This window comes from Mesoplodon densirostris, chromosome X (assembly GCF_025265405.1).
Source record: "Mesoplodon densirostris isolate mMesDen1 chromosome X, mMesDen1 primary haplotype, whole genome shotgun sequence".
Taxonomy (NCBI): Eukaryota; Metazoa; Chordata; class Mammalia; order Artiodactyla; family Ziphiidae; genus Mesoplodon; species Mesoplodon densirostris.
In genome coordinates, this window is record NC_082681.1 from 26,647,702 (window position 1) to 26,661,769 (window position 14,068).

General features: G+C 36.6%; 1 pseudogene; it reads left to right on the forward strand.

Moving 5' to 3' along the window:
• LOC132481520 (tigger transposable element-derived protein 1-like) overlaps positions 1-14,068 on the forward strand; it is a 99,251-nt pseudogene that overhangs the window by 30,196 nt on the left and 54,987 nt on the right.

Genomic DNA, 14,068 nt, shown 5'->3' on the forward strand with positions numbered 1-14,068 from the left:
ATCTGCATGAGCAACTATTTAAATTATGATAGTTATATGATACAACTTTAAAGCAATTAAGTTGGTTTTGAAAATGACTTTTAATAACATGGGAAATATTACTTTCATTTAAAGGAGAAAACACTTAAATTTTTGTATTAAATGCCTCTGTTGTATTAAGAAGGATTCCTTGAAATTTTCATTTAAAACTTGTCTTATCATTTAAAAGTGAATTGTGTTTGGCTAACATTTCCATTCTCTAGTTCTTCCTACATCTTCAGAGCACTTTTTAAAGATCTACATCTTTTCAGATTATGTTCAGTATCATCCCCTCTATGAAAGAAAATGAAGGACTTTGGCAGGGTATATATATTATACACAAAATGCATATATATAGTGTATGTATAATCTATTTGCAAAAGAGCTATTTGTTGTTTTACCAAAAGAATTCTAATAACTCGGAAAATTGAGATAACTTGTCAACTTCTGAAAATATGATATTCACTATAGACATACTGGGTCTTCATCATTGTTCATGAAGATTCTGGCTTAAATGCTCTAGCCAGTCATGTTGTAGAAGAGCATATGTTCTTCTGATTTCATTGCAGTTTTCCTTAAGATGTCATTATATCTTTAAATTCTATGTATTTACTAAACATTTCACAATAAATACATGTTTTTATCCTGTGGGTTCTCTTTGGATAGTTTGAGGAGTTGCATGAGTTTAGTGCTTGCTGTGTGAAATAGGACTACTGAGTTTTCTAAAGCATGCCCTTTAATTTTAAAATTTAGGGATTTGGTGAAACAGTCTGTTCTTGCCTAATACATAGCATTTGCAATTCTTATAGTTTTCAGACTTATCCAATCTCAGCTATTGCATTAAAAAAAGTCACAGAAGGGTTAAATATAAGAATACCTATTGTAGTCATATAGAGTTTTAAAGTAGAACCAAAAATCTGTAAAGAGCGTTTATTTCACGTGTCTCTGTTTTTTGCTACAGTTGATACTTCCCAAGGTTCTAATAAAAAAAAAAGTTAAACTGATAGAAACAGAAGACATAATGGTGGCTGCCAGGGGCTGGGGGGTGGAAGAAATGGGATATATTGTCAAAGGGTACAGACTTTCAGTTATAAGAAAAATAAGTTATGAGGCTCTAATGTACAGCATGGTAATTATAGGTAATGCTGTATTGTATACATGAAATTCGCTGAGAGTAGATCTTATGCATTATCACCAAAAAAGAAAAGTATAATAATTGTGTGAGGTGATGGATGTGTTAATTAACTTGACCATGGTAATCATTTCAAAATGTATACATATATCAAATCATCACATACATGTTAAATGTATTACAATTTTGTTTGTCAATTATACCTCAGTAAAGCTTAGGGGGGGAAAAGGAAAAAAAAAAAGAATAGCACCATGACTTGGCTCTATTTACATATCAGCCATTCTCCAATAAGTGTTACATTTGTCATCTCATTTAATCTTCAAAATAATCATCTTTACAATAAAGGTATAAATACTAAAGTAGGATAATTTTATGGATGAGGGGGAAATAAAGTAGAGAAAGTATAAATGATTTTACCAAGGACATATAGTTAGTTAAGCGTTGGAGCCAGAATTCAAACCCTGGCAATCTGACTCTAGGTTTGGGACTCATTACCACTATTGTATTCTAAGGTATCAGACAGTAGACTTCCCCCAAAATACACTGACCTAACTTTTTTTTTTTTTTTTTTTTTTTTTTTTTGCAGTATGTGGGCCTCTCACTGTTGTGGCCTCTCCCGTTGCAGAGCACAGGCTCTGGACGCGCAGGCTCAGCGGCCATGGCTCACGGGCTCAGCCGCTCCGCGGCATGTGGGATCTTCCCAGACCGGGGCACGAACCCGTGTCCCCTGCATCGGCAGGCGGACTCTCAACTACTGCGCCACCAGGGAAGCCCCTGACCTAACTTTTGACTAAGAAAACCAGTGATTCAATGAAATACCTGGTGATTCTCTTCTTCTCTCCACAAACTGACTGTTTAGTTCACTCAATTTACTGAATCAACAGATAACAAGTTAACATATTCTTCAGCAGCTTTGATCACACATAGAAAGACAAAAGAACGGAAGGAGACAATTGGAGTTACATGGACCAATAGACACATAACATGCAGGTTGTTTAGGTAGAAGATAGTGAGAAAGACCTCTCTGAGAGGAAATGAACTACACCTGGCAAAAATTCTATGTCCCTACGTACACTACCAAATGTAAAATAGACAGCTAAGGGGAAGCAGCCACATAGCACAGGGAGATCAGCTCGATGCTTTGTGTCCACCTAGAGGGGTGGGATAGGGAGGGTGGGGGGGAGAGGAAAGAAGGAGGGGATATGGGGAGATATGTATACGTATAGCTTATTCACTTTGTTATACAGCAGAAACTAACACACCATTGTAAAGCAATTATACCCCAATAAAAATTTTTTAAAAATGGTTCTGAAGAACCTAGGGGAAGGACAGGAATAAAGACACAGCCATAGAGAATGGACTTGAGGACACAGGGAGCGGGAAGGGTAAGCTGGGATGAAGTGAGAGAGTGGCATGGACATATATACACTACCAAACGTAACATAGATAGCTAGTGGGAAGCAGCCACATAGCACAGGGAGATCAGCTCGGTGCTTTGTGACCACCTAGAGGGGTGGGATAGGGAGGGTGGGAGGGAGATGCAAGAGGGAGGAGATATGGGGATATATGTATATGTATAGCTGATTCACTTATAAAGGAGAAACTAACACACTATTGTAAAGCAATTATACTCCAATAAAGATGTTAAAAAAATCCATGTCCTATATTTCCCTTCTCCATAGATTTAAGCATCAATATTTACTACTGTTTTTAATTTCTACAATTAAAGCACCTATCAGATATTTTTAAATAAATGTAAGAAGAGAGCCAAACAAAAATAATAAAGACTAGAATGCAATAAGGTTTAGTGTTCCCAAATTTGCTGGGTTTCAGTCTTCCCCTTCTTGATTTGGCAGCATATCAAGATACCCACAAACTAAACTACAGAGCAGCTCTGCACAGCATTTCCTCTCTACTCTGCACTCTTTTAATGCACTGGCCAGAGATTTTTTTAATTTCATACATCATTTACAACTAGCTGTGTTGATTCCACAGTCATTACTAAGCTCAGCCTGAGTGCCAAAAAGGAACACACACCAACATACAGAAACACAGGCTTTTGGCATTGTCACAGTTAGTGCAAAATAAACCAAGTCCACTGCACTAACTATGCCACTAGCTGGAGAAGTCACAGACCTGGAATATAAAGTACCCAAGAACTAATTAATCTTTCTACTTGTTCATTTGCCAAGGCAAGATGGATACGGATGTCAATTCAAAACAAGTTCCAGACATTGTGGAAGTCATAATAAGTAGCTGAAAAACCCAAGGCAGAAGTTTCCTTAATAGCATGAGTGTCACGTACAAGCATGCTTGATACTTCACAAATTTAACTGTCTCACTTACTAGACTGGCTGCCAGTCACTGAAGTCAAATTTTAAGCTTTAGTTGAGATAATAAATGATGATAAAAAAATATCATTTACTCTGGAGTTTGAGGTTATTTTTAAAACCTTTTGTTTTTCGATTGTACTCTTTTTTCCCATCCCAGATCCTCTGTAGGGAGAATAAAAACACTGGGATTTTTCAGTGGTTTTTGGTTTATTCCAGGCTATCCATACTGACATACTCTGCCCTTTGGATAAAACACCTATCTTTGTGAAATATATGTCTAGGGCAAAGTTAGCAAAACCCATGTATCAGAAATGGTTCTCCAGAGAAACCAAACCAAGAGGATATATATATATATATATATATATATGTACCTGTCTATATATCTATATCTATATCTATATCTATCTGTCTATTGAGAGATTAATTTAAGTTAAGGAATGTGATCGTGTGATTATGGAGGCTGGCAAGTCTGAAATCTGTAGGGCAGGCCAGCAGGATGGAAATTCAGATAAGAGTTGATGTTGCAGTTTTGAGTCCAAAATCCATAAAACGGGCAAGAAGAGTGAAAACTCGGGCATGATTTCTATGCTGCAGTCTCAAGGCAAAATTTCGTCTTTGGGAAACCTCAGGCTTTTTTCTTAAGGCCTTGAACTGATTGGATGAAGTCTACCCACATTATGGAGGGTACTCTGCTTTAAAGTCAACTGATTGTAAATTTGTATTACATACAAGAAGATTTTCACAGCAATATTTAGACAAGTGTTTGACCAAACAACCTACCCAACTTGACACAAAAATTACCCAACAACCCCCCCAAACACACATAGGTACACGTACACACATATGTACACATACAAACACATACATGCACAACACTGGCTTCATTATTACTGTGTTCTAAACAACTAAAATAATCACATTGGATATTTAAAGAAAAATTAAAATAACATATTTTAGTAGTGAAAATTCATGAATTATTAAAAATAGAACTTTCCTTAGTGGCTTTCTGAGAAGTGTGCTCTTCCTTTCTCTGAAATTAATTGTATCACAGTTAATATGCTAATTTACTGAGGATAAAGTAGGATTCCTGTGAGGAGGCTGTTTTCTTTTTCTATCATTCACAGGGGTTGAGATTTCCAAAATGTGTAAAATGCTTAGGCAGTTTTGCTTAGCTAATAGCACTGAAGATAAATGTATTCATTACAGCATTCATTGGCAACTGACCAACACTACTTGAACCAAGCTTAAAACCTCTCAAGATAAAATATCATTTAGCCAATACCATTTTGGAAAAGAAACACCTCTGTCCCACCAACATGTTTGACTGGCTAGTTAATGATTAAAGGCTGCAAGAAAGCCATTTTGAATTATAAATTATACGGCTTGCCATCCATGACATAGATATTCAGAGCATTGGATGGTTTACCTATATAGTAACAAACAATGTGATGGCAGATGGGTTTTTGTATCCACCACCTGCTATATCTGGATCAGCATCTGTATTTGAAAAATGATTCTATAATTAGTTAGCAGCCAGTTTTCTTCATTTATTTTTGAAGTTTATGTTAATAAGTATTTTTTCTAGAAAAACCAACGCTCTTTCCCATAGGTTACCAGCTTTATCAATTTCTCTTAGAAAACTATTTTGTACCTTTTGATCAAAACCTCATTTCTATCAATAGCAAACTGAGGCTACAATTTAGCCTAATCTCAGGCAATTAAAACACATACTTTATTAAACCTTGGTCATGCCCATTAAAATTAATTGAGACCTTAGCCCCTTGCTGGACTGTTTCTTAATGAGCTTGGAGGAAAAGATAATAAATCCAGCAAACATGATCCTTCTTTAATGACTATGGTCCATATCTCTTTTGGTTGGTTTATACTGAAATTAATTGTATATTTCTACTTTAAATTTTTATGATTATCCTCCAGGAAATGCATATGTGCTTTTCAAAACTAAGAAAGTACTTTATGTGCCAAAAAAGAAAAACACTGTTATGAAAACACAAGATAAAACAATTTAACAGCATAGTATCCATTTAAAGGTCAGAATTTGCTAGTTAAAAGGACACCCTAGCCAGTGGATTATTAAAAGCTTCATTAATAGTCAATGAATTGCTGGCTACAGTCATACTTTTGCATAACTGCTAAACCAAGGACAGAATTTATCCACTTAATTTAAATATTACACTCACAGTTCTCAAGTGATTTCATTAGACAGATGAACTACTACATGGCAGAGTCTTCCTCTTGGATTTTGATATATTTTATGCACACTGATTCTACAGAGGACCCAAAGTAACCTGTACTTCTAATATGATTTCTGAATAACTAGATTTTAGTTACTGAGAGAGCTAGAGAGTTGAGACATATTGTAGGCAGAGTCTCCTAACCTCCTGTGTATATACCTAAATAACTTACAACTGCATTCTGTTAACTCCCTTTATGTTCAGTTACAAAATTTTCAAATATACCTCTATTACAGAGAATAAAAAATATAATGACGCCACAAGAATATATGACCACATTACTGAATCCTGGGGGGAAAAACAGTCACCATGTCGCCATGTGTTTAAGAGTATTCATACATTCAACCTAGCATTTATCATGAACACATGTAAGCAACTACATAATTTTAGTTTATGCACACATAACCTCCACAGATCTGGCCCTGACCTTTGTATTTCCTGAATAGTGATAAATATTATTTTTATCCTTCTCCAAATAAATAGGGAGTGTAAGAAAATGGGAACGCTGTATTGGGCTTTCCTTAATCTATGTTCAAGGTAATGGGAACAAACAATGTACTATGGAGACATGTCAAACTTTCTGTGCCGACATCAGTGATTCAAGAAATGTTTCTCTACTAAATTATCTCACTAAGCTTGGACAATAAAAATCTATTCTTCCTTTTTTAATCAGCCTTACTATAGTACTGAAAGTGTAGATAGATATGATGTGACTCATAGCTCCCTGAGAATACCAATGAGGCCTGGATAGACAACACAACAAAGGTTTTTGTTATCAGTCAAGCAACTAATATTGATTGAGTATCTCAACAATGCATTTCAAGTCAGAATATTATGGGAGTTACATACTCCACACATGAAAAATATAAAGTTTTATTCCTTCCCTCCAAAAATATAAAGCTAACTAACTAGGACTAAACCATCTTCCTGGATGACAAAAAAAAAAAACTTTCCCCAGTCTACTGACTTGATATACTTTTTTATTTAATATATCACACAATGAAAAACAATAATGTTGCACAATGCACCTGCAATGGATGCTTGAGCAATATTAATATTCACTGAATTATCAAACTAAGCCATGGTTTTATATAGGTACTAAGCCAGACAAAATCACAGTAATATATCTTAGATTCCTGTTTCTCAACACTGTCACTGAATAGTGTCAACACTGTATATAGTGAATAATCAAAACACCGTAGCTATGCATTGCCTTGGAAAAAGCAAGTAGCTCGTATATCAATAGTGTCAGAGATTCAAAGCAGAAAATTAGATCAGAGCATATGAAAGAACCAGTAGTATTGGAAGATCCCAAAGTGCTCAAAATAGAAACATAATGAGCTCTATGTGTTGCTTATATATAAATGTCCTGCTCAAAGAATTTTTTTTGAATAAAGAGCAGTATATACTATATTGAGTAAAAGAAGCACTCTGTAAAGTGTATAAACTTTGCCCAAATCCTTTTTTAAAAAAAAAATTTTATTTATTTTTGGCTGCTTTGGGTCTTCGTTGCTGAACACGGGCTTTCTCTAGTTGCAGCGAGCGGGGGCTACTCTTTGTAGCAGTGTGCAGGCTTCTCACTGCAGTGGCTTCTCTTGTTACAGAGCATGGGCTCTAGGCACGCGGGCTTCAGTAGTTGCGGCACGTGGGCTCAGTAGTTGTGGCTCGCGGGCTCTAGAGCACAGGCTCAGTAGTTGTGGCACAGGGGCTTAGTGGCTCCATGGCGTGTGGGATCTCCCTGAACCAGGGCTCGAACCCGTGTCCCTTGCATTGGCAGGCAGATTCTTAACCACTGCACCACCAGGGAAGTCCAAACCCATTTTTTTAATGAGTGATCCAGACAACCTGTTCATGTAACAGATATGTCAAAATTTCATAAATTATTTGCTTTGTTCATAGGTACAATTTTAGATGATTTTTCACAATCATAGAAAACTATTAGATCTAAATAACATAAGTAAACATTTGCTCATTCTTTTTCAGGTAATCTCACTGTATCAAAGACATTTCAAACAAGCAGAAGTCAAATGAAACGTGCTCATTAATCTCACTTTTTCATAGTTGAAGTGATCTTGTACATTCAATTACTATATGATAGAGAGTTACTGAGATTTTTTAGGGGGGGAAAATAAAGATTACAACAAACATTTCCTGAATACTGACTTATTCCTCATGTAAACTGATAAAATTTCCTGAGAAATTGTAAAGATAATTAAAAAATAAAATTAAGAATCCAACAATAGTTTGCCCATTTGACCTGAAACATAGTTCAAGTCGAATGTGTCCTTACTGATTTTCTGTTTGGATAATCTATCCATTGCTGAAAGTGGTACTGAAGTCCCTTTCTATTACTGTATCTATTTCTCCCTTCAGATCCATTTGCTTAATATATATAGGTGCTCCAATGTTGGGTGCATATATATTTATGATTGTTATATCTTCCAGATGGATTGGCCCCTTTATCATTATATAATGACCTTCTTTGTCTCTTCATACCATTTTTGGCCTAGTCTATTTTGTCTGATATAAATATAGCTACCTCTGCTCTCTTTTGGTTTCCACTGGCATGGAATATCTTTTGCCATTCCTTCACTTTGACTCTATGCATGTCCTTAAAGCTGAGGTGAGTCTCTTGTGGGCAGCATGTAGTTGGGTCTTATTTTTTTATGCATCTAGCCACTCTATGCCTTTTCATTGGATAATTCAATCCACTTACATTTACAGTAATTATTGATAGATAAGAACTTCTACTGTCATCATATTGCTTTCTGGCTGTTTCATAGTTCCTTTGTTCCTTTTTCCTCTCTTGCTGCCTTCTTTGGAATTTTTGGTTTTCTGTAGTGGTATTCTCTAATTACAATCTCTTTATCTTTTGTGAATCTACTATAGGTCTTTGTTTTGTGTATACCATAAGGCTTATATAAAACATCTTATAGATATAATAACCTATCTCACACTGATAACAAATTAACTTGGATTGAATACAAAAATTTTACCTTTTTATTACCCGTTATGTTAATGTTACAATTTACTTCTTTTCATACTGCGTATTCATTCACAGATTATAGTAACTATAGCTATTTTTAATAATCTTGTCCTTTAACATTTATATTATAGTTAAGTGGTTGACACACCATTATATTACAGTATGAGAGGATTCTGAATTTGACTATATTTACCTTTACAAGCGTGTTATGTATTTTCATGTTACTGATTTGTGTCCTTTAATTTCAGCTTGAAAAACTCATCTCAGCACTTCATATAAGGCAGGACTAGTGGTGATGAACTCCATCAGCTTTTGTTTGTCTGGGAAAATAGTTCTCTCTCCTACATCACTAAAGGACAACTTTGCCAGATAGAGTATTCTTGGTTGGCAGTTTGTGCTTTTTTTCTTTCAGCACTTTGAGTATACCATCCTACTCTCTTGTGGCCTGTAAGGTTTCTGATGAGAAATGTGCTAAAAGCCTAATTCTGGTTCCTTTTTAGGTTACAATCTTCTTTTCTCTTGATGCTTTTAAGACTCTGTCTTTGATTTTTGAAAGTTATAATGTGTCTTGGAGAAGATTGTTTTGCATTGAAATTATGGGGTGACCTATTAGCTTCATGAATTTGGATGTCCAAATCTCTCCACATATTTGGGAAGTTCTTAGCCATTATTTTTTTAATTGAGCTTTCTGCCCCTTTCTCCCTCCCTTCTCCTTCAGGAACTGCAATAATCCAATGACTTTCTTTTGATGGTATTCCTTAGATCACATAGGCTTTCTTCACTTTTTTTCAATCTTTTTTCTTTGTTCTCCTCTGACTGGTAATTTCTTTTTTTTTTAAACATCTTTATCGGAGTATAATTGCTCACAATGTTGTGTTAGTTTCTGCTTTATAACGTTACTGGTAATTTCAAAGCTCTTGTATTCTAATTGACAGATAACATGGTCTACTTGACCAATCTGTTGTTGATGCTCTCTATTATATTTTTCATTTCATTTATTGAATTCTTCAGCTCCAGAATTTCTGTTTGGTTCTTTTTTATTATTCCTATCTCTTTGGAAAAAATCCTCATTTTGTTTGTGTATTGTTTTCCTGATTTTGTTGAATTATCTGTTTTCTTTTTTTTTTCTTTTGGAGTATAATTGATTTACTATGTTGTGTTAGTTTCAGGTGTACAGCAAAGTCAATCAATTATACATATACACATATCCACTCTTTTTAAGATTCTTTTCTCATATAGGTCATTACAGAGTATTGAGTAGAGCTGCCTGTGCTATACAGTAGGACCTTATTAGTTACCTATGTATATGTCAATCCCAATCTTCCAAATTATCCCTCCCCTCCTTTTCCCCCTGGTAACCATCCCCCTTTCCCCCCAGTAACCATAAGTTTGTTTTCAACATCTGTGACTCTATTTCTGTTTTGTAAATAAGTTCATTTGTACCATTTTTTTTAGATTCCACATATTTTCTTGTGGATAACTGAGCCTCCTTAAAACAGGTATTTTGACCCACGCACCTATGGTCAATTAATCTTCAACAAAGGAGACAAGAATGTACAATGGAGAAAAGACAGTCTCTTCAGCAAGTGGTGCTGGGAAATCTAGAGAGCCACATGTAAATTAATAAAGTTAGAACATTCCCTCACACCACACACAAAAATAAACTCAAAATAGCTTAAAGACTTAAGACATGACACCATAAAACTCCTAGAAGAGAACACAGGCAAAACATTCTGACATAAATTGTAGCAAAATTTTCTTAGGTCAGTCTCCTAAGGCAAAAGAAATAATATCAAAAATAAACAAATGGGACATAATCAAACTTATAAGCTTTTGCACAGCAAAGGAAACCATAAACAAAACAAAAAGACAACCTACAGAATGAGAGAAAATATTTGCAAATGATGTGACTGACAAGGGGTTAATTTCCAAAATATACAAACAGCTCATACAAATCAATATCAAAAAAACAAACAACTCAATCAAAAAATGAGCAGAAGGGCCTCCCTGGTGGCGCAAGTGGTTGAGAGTCCGCCTGCCGATGCAGGGGATACGGGTTCGTGCCCCGGTCTGGGAGGATCCCATATGCCGCGGAGCGGCTGGGCCCGTGAGCCATGGCCGCTGAGCCTGCGCGTCCGGAGCCTGCGCGTCCAGAGCCTGTGCTCCGCAGCGGGGGAGGCCACAACAGTGAGAGGCCCGCATACCGCAAAAAAAAAAAAAAAAAAAAAAATGAGCAGAAGACCTAAATAAACACTTCTCCAAAGAACACATACAGATGGCCAACAGGCACATGAAAAGATGCTCAACATTGCAAATTATTAGAGAAATGCAGATCAAAACTACAATGAAGTATCACCTCACGTAAGTCAGAATGGCCATCATCAAAAAACCTGCAAATAATAAATGCTGGAAAGGGTGTGGAGAAAAGGGAATCCTCCTATACTGTTGGTAGAAATGTAAGTTGGTGCAGCCAGCATGGAAAACAGTCTGGAAGTTCCTTAAAAAACTAAAAATAGAGTTACCATATGATCCAGCAACCCAACTCCTGGACATATATCCAGAAAAGATAAAAACTCTAATTCAAAAAGATACATGCACCCCAATGCTCATAGCAGCACCACTTACAATAGCCAAGACATGGAAACAACCTAAGCGTCCAATGACAGATGAATGGATAAAGAAGATGCGGTGCACACATGGAGTACTACTCAGCCATAAAAAAGAATGAAATAATGCCTTTTGCAGTAACACAGATGGACCCAGACATTATCATACTAAGTGAAGTCAGAGAGAGAAAGACAAATATCATGTAGCATCGCTTATATGTATAATCTAAAAAATGGTACAAATGAACTTATTTACAAAACAGAAACAGACTCACAGACATAGAAAACAAACTTATGGTTAGCAAAGGGGATGGGGGGAGGGATAAATTAGGAGTATGGGATTAACAGATACACACTACCATATATACAATAGATAAACAGCAAGGATTTACTGTACAGCACAGGGAACTATATTCAATATCCTGTAATAACCAATAATGGAAAAGAATTGAAAAAAATAATATATATATTATTGAAATCCTTTGTTATACACCTGAAACTAACACAATATTGTAAATCAACTACACTTCAATTAAAAACATTTTTTAAATAGGTATTTTGAATTCTTTATCAGGTAAATCACTGATCTTCTGTTCTGGGGGGCAGTTACTGGAAGATTGTTGTGATCCTTTGATGGTACCAAGTTTCTTTGATTTTTCATTTTCATTGAAGCCTTGCATCACTGACTTGGTTGTATACTTTTGACCTGGTTGTATTTGTAGTTGCAGCCACCTCCTCCATGCTGACTAAATGACTTCTGTCAGACCTATTAGGGATTCTGAGGCTTTCTCAGATCTTCTGTGGATATCCCTACTCCATGCTTCTCGTTCCCTCTTGTGGCAGAATTCTGAAGCTTATATACTGTCTTTGGATCCTGGAACACACCAGGCCTGGTCATGACAGCCTCCTTTGTGCTTTCCCAAGGGTGGAGCTAAAGCTCAAGTTTATGGTCTCTCCCTAGCAGATCTGGGTGGGTTTTCTGTGTATGCTCACTGCCCCTTTGCCAAAGCTTGCTTTCACCACCATCGGGAGAGTACACAGATAACTGGCCAGAGGATGCAGCAATGGGTGAGGCATGCAGGGAGCTGGGTGTATCTGTGGGTCATCCGAGGGATCTGAGGGTAAGGCAAACACAGTAGCTCATTAGCAGGCTTCTTGATGGAGTCTGTGATGCAGTTAGTAGGATCTACATCCTGTTAATGCCTCTGAGAGTCCTATCTCTTCCAGCCTCTTCTTGCCCCGCCCCCAGCATATAGCTCATGACTCAGTACTCTGGATGGTGTGAGAAAGAATTGGGTCTCTTTGGCAACTTCTCATATAGCTGGGTGAGTAAAATACTCATGTATATGCTCTCCTTTTTCCCTGAGGGAGAAATCACAAGCTGAGAAGTTTTCTCTTGACACTGATCTGTTCTACTTTGGAGGAGGCGGGGGGGATGGATAAAGTCAAACTGTTCCTTTTACACTCTCCAATGCACTCAGATTCGTTTTTTTTGTTTCTCCAATAGTGTGTTGGAATTCTCTGCTGGAAACCTGGGATTCCACAAAGGCTCTCTCATTTACAGGTGACTGTCTAAGATAATGTTCTCTAGGGGTTTCTGGACCATGGCTAAGAGGGGCTGGAGCCACTGCAGAATCCACAGCCAGGTCTACATATGCCTATTATCTGATGTACAATTGGGCAAGACTCCTTCTGGGCCCTTTGGCATATGGTGCTGGATCCCACAGCTCACATAAAGGAACTTCTGTCCATGGGTAAATGACAGATTGTTGTTGTTGAGAGGTGAATACAAGGGACATCTTATTCAGGCATGTTGATGACATGATTTACATCTACCTTGCTTATGAAGGATAATTTCACAGGGTATATAGAACTCTTGTCGGTTGTTATTGTATTGTATCTCTCTTCTTGCTTGTATAGTTTCTAAGGAGAAGTTCAATGTAATTCTTATCTTTGTTCCTCTACAGGTAAGGTATTTTTTCCTCTGGCCATGTTCAGGATTTTATCTTTGATTTTCTTTAGTTTGAAAATGATAAGTCTAGGTGTAGTTTGTGGGGGGGCATTTATCTTGCATGGTGCCCTCTGAACTTCCTGGATCTGTAGTTTGTTCTCTGACATTAATTCAGGGAAATTCTCAGTCGTTATTGTTTCAAATATCTCTTTTGTTCCTTTCTATCTTTTCCTTCTGGTATTCCCAATACACATATTTTACAATTTTTGTAATTGTTCAAAACTGTTCTGTTTTTTCCAGCTTTGCTTTCTTTGCTTTTCAGTTTTTGAAATTTCTATTGACATTTCATCACTCAGAGATTCTTTCCTCAGCTATATCCAGTCTACTAATAAACCCATCAAAGGCATTCTTCATCCTGTTACAGTGTTTTTGATCTCTAGCATTTCATTTTGGTTCTTAAGATTTCCATCTCTGCCTACTTTGCTCACCTGTTCTTGTAGTCTACTTTATCTATTAGAGCCCCCCTTAGCATATTAATCATAACTGTTTTAAATTCCAGGTCTGGGGGAGTGAAGTCACAGCATGGTAGCATAAGACATCCCTTGTTTTTTGTCCCCTCCCTCAACAACAAAAATTCATTATCCATCTACAAATAAGAGTGCCTCTGTGATTGTTGTGGGACTCAATACCATGTGCCTAGGTACAATAGCAAGGTCAACAAACTAAGAGCTGGTTTATTGAAAACATAAATTTAAAAGCCTTTAGCTACAGTAACTGGGAAAAAAGAGAG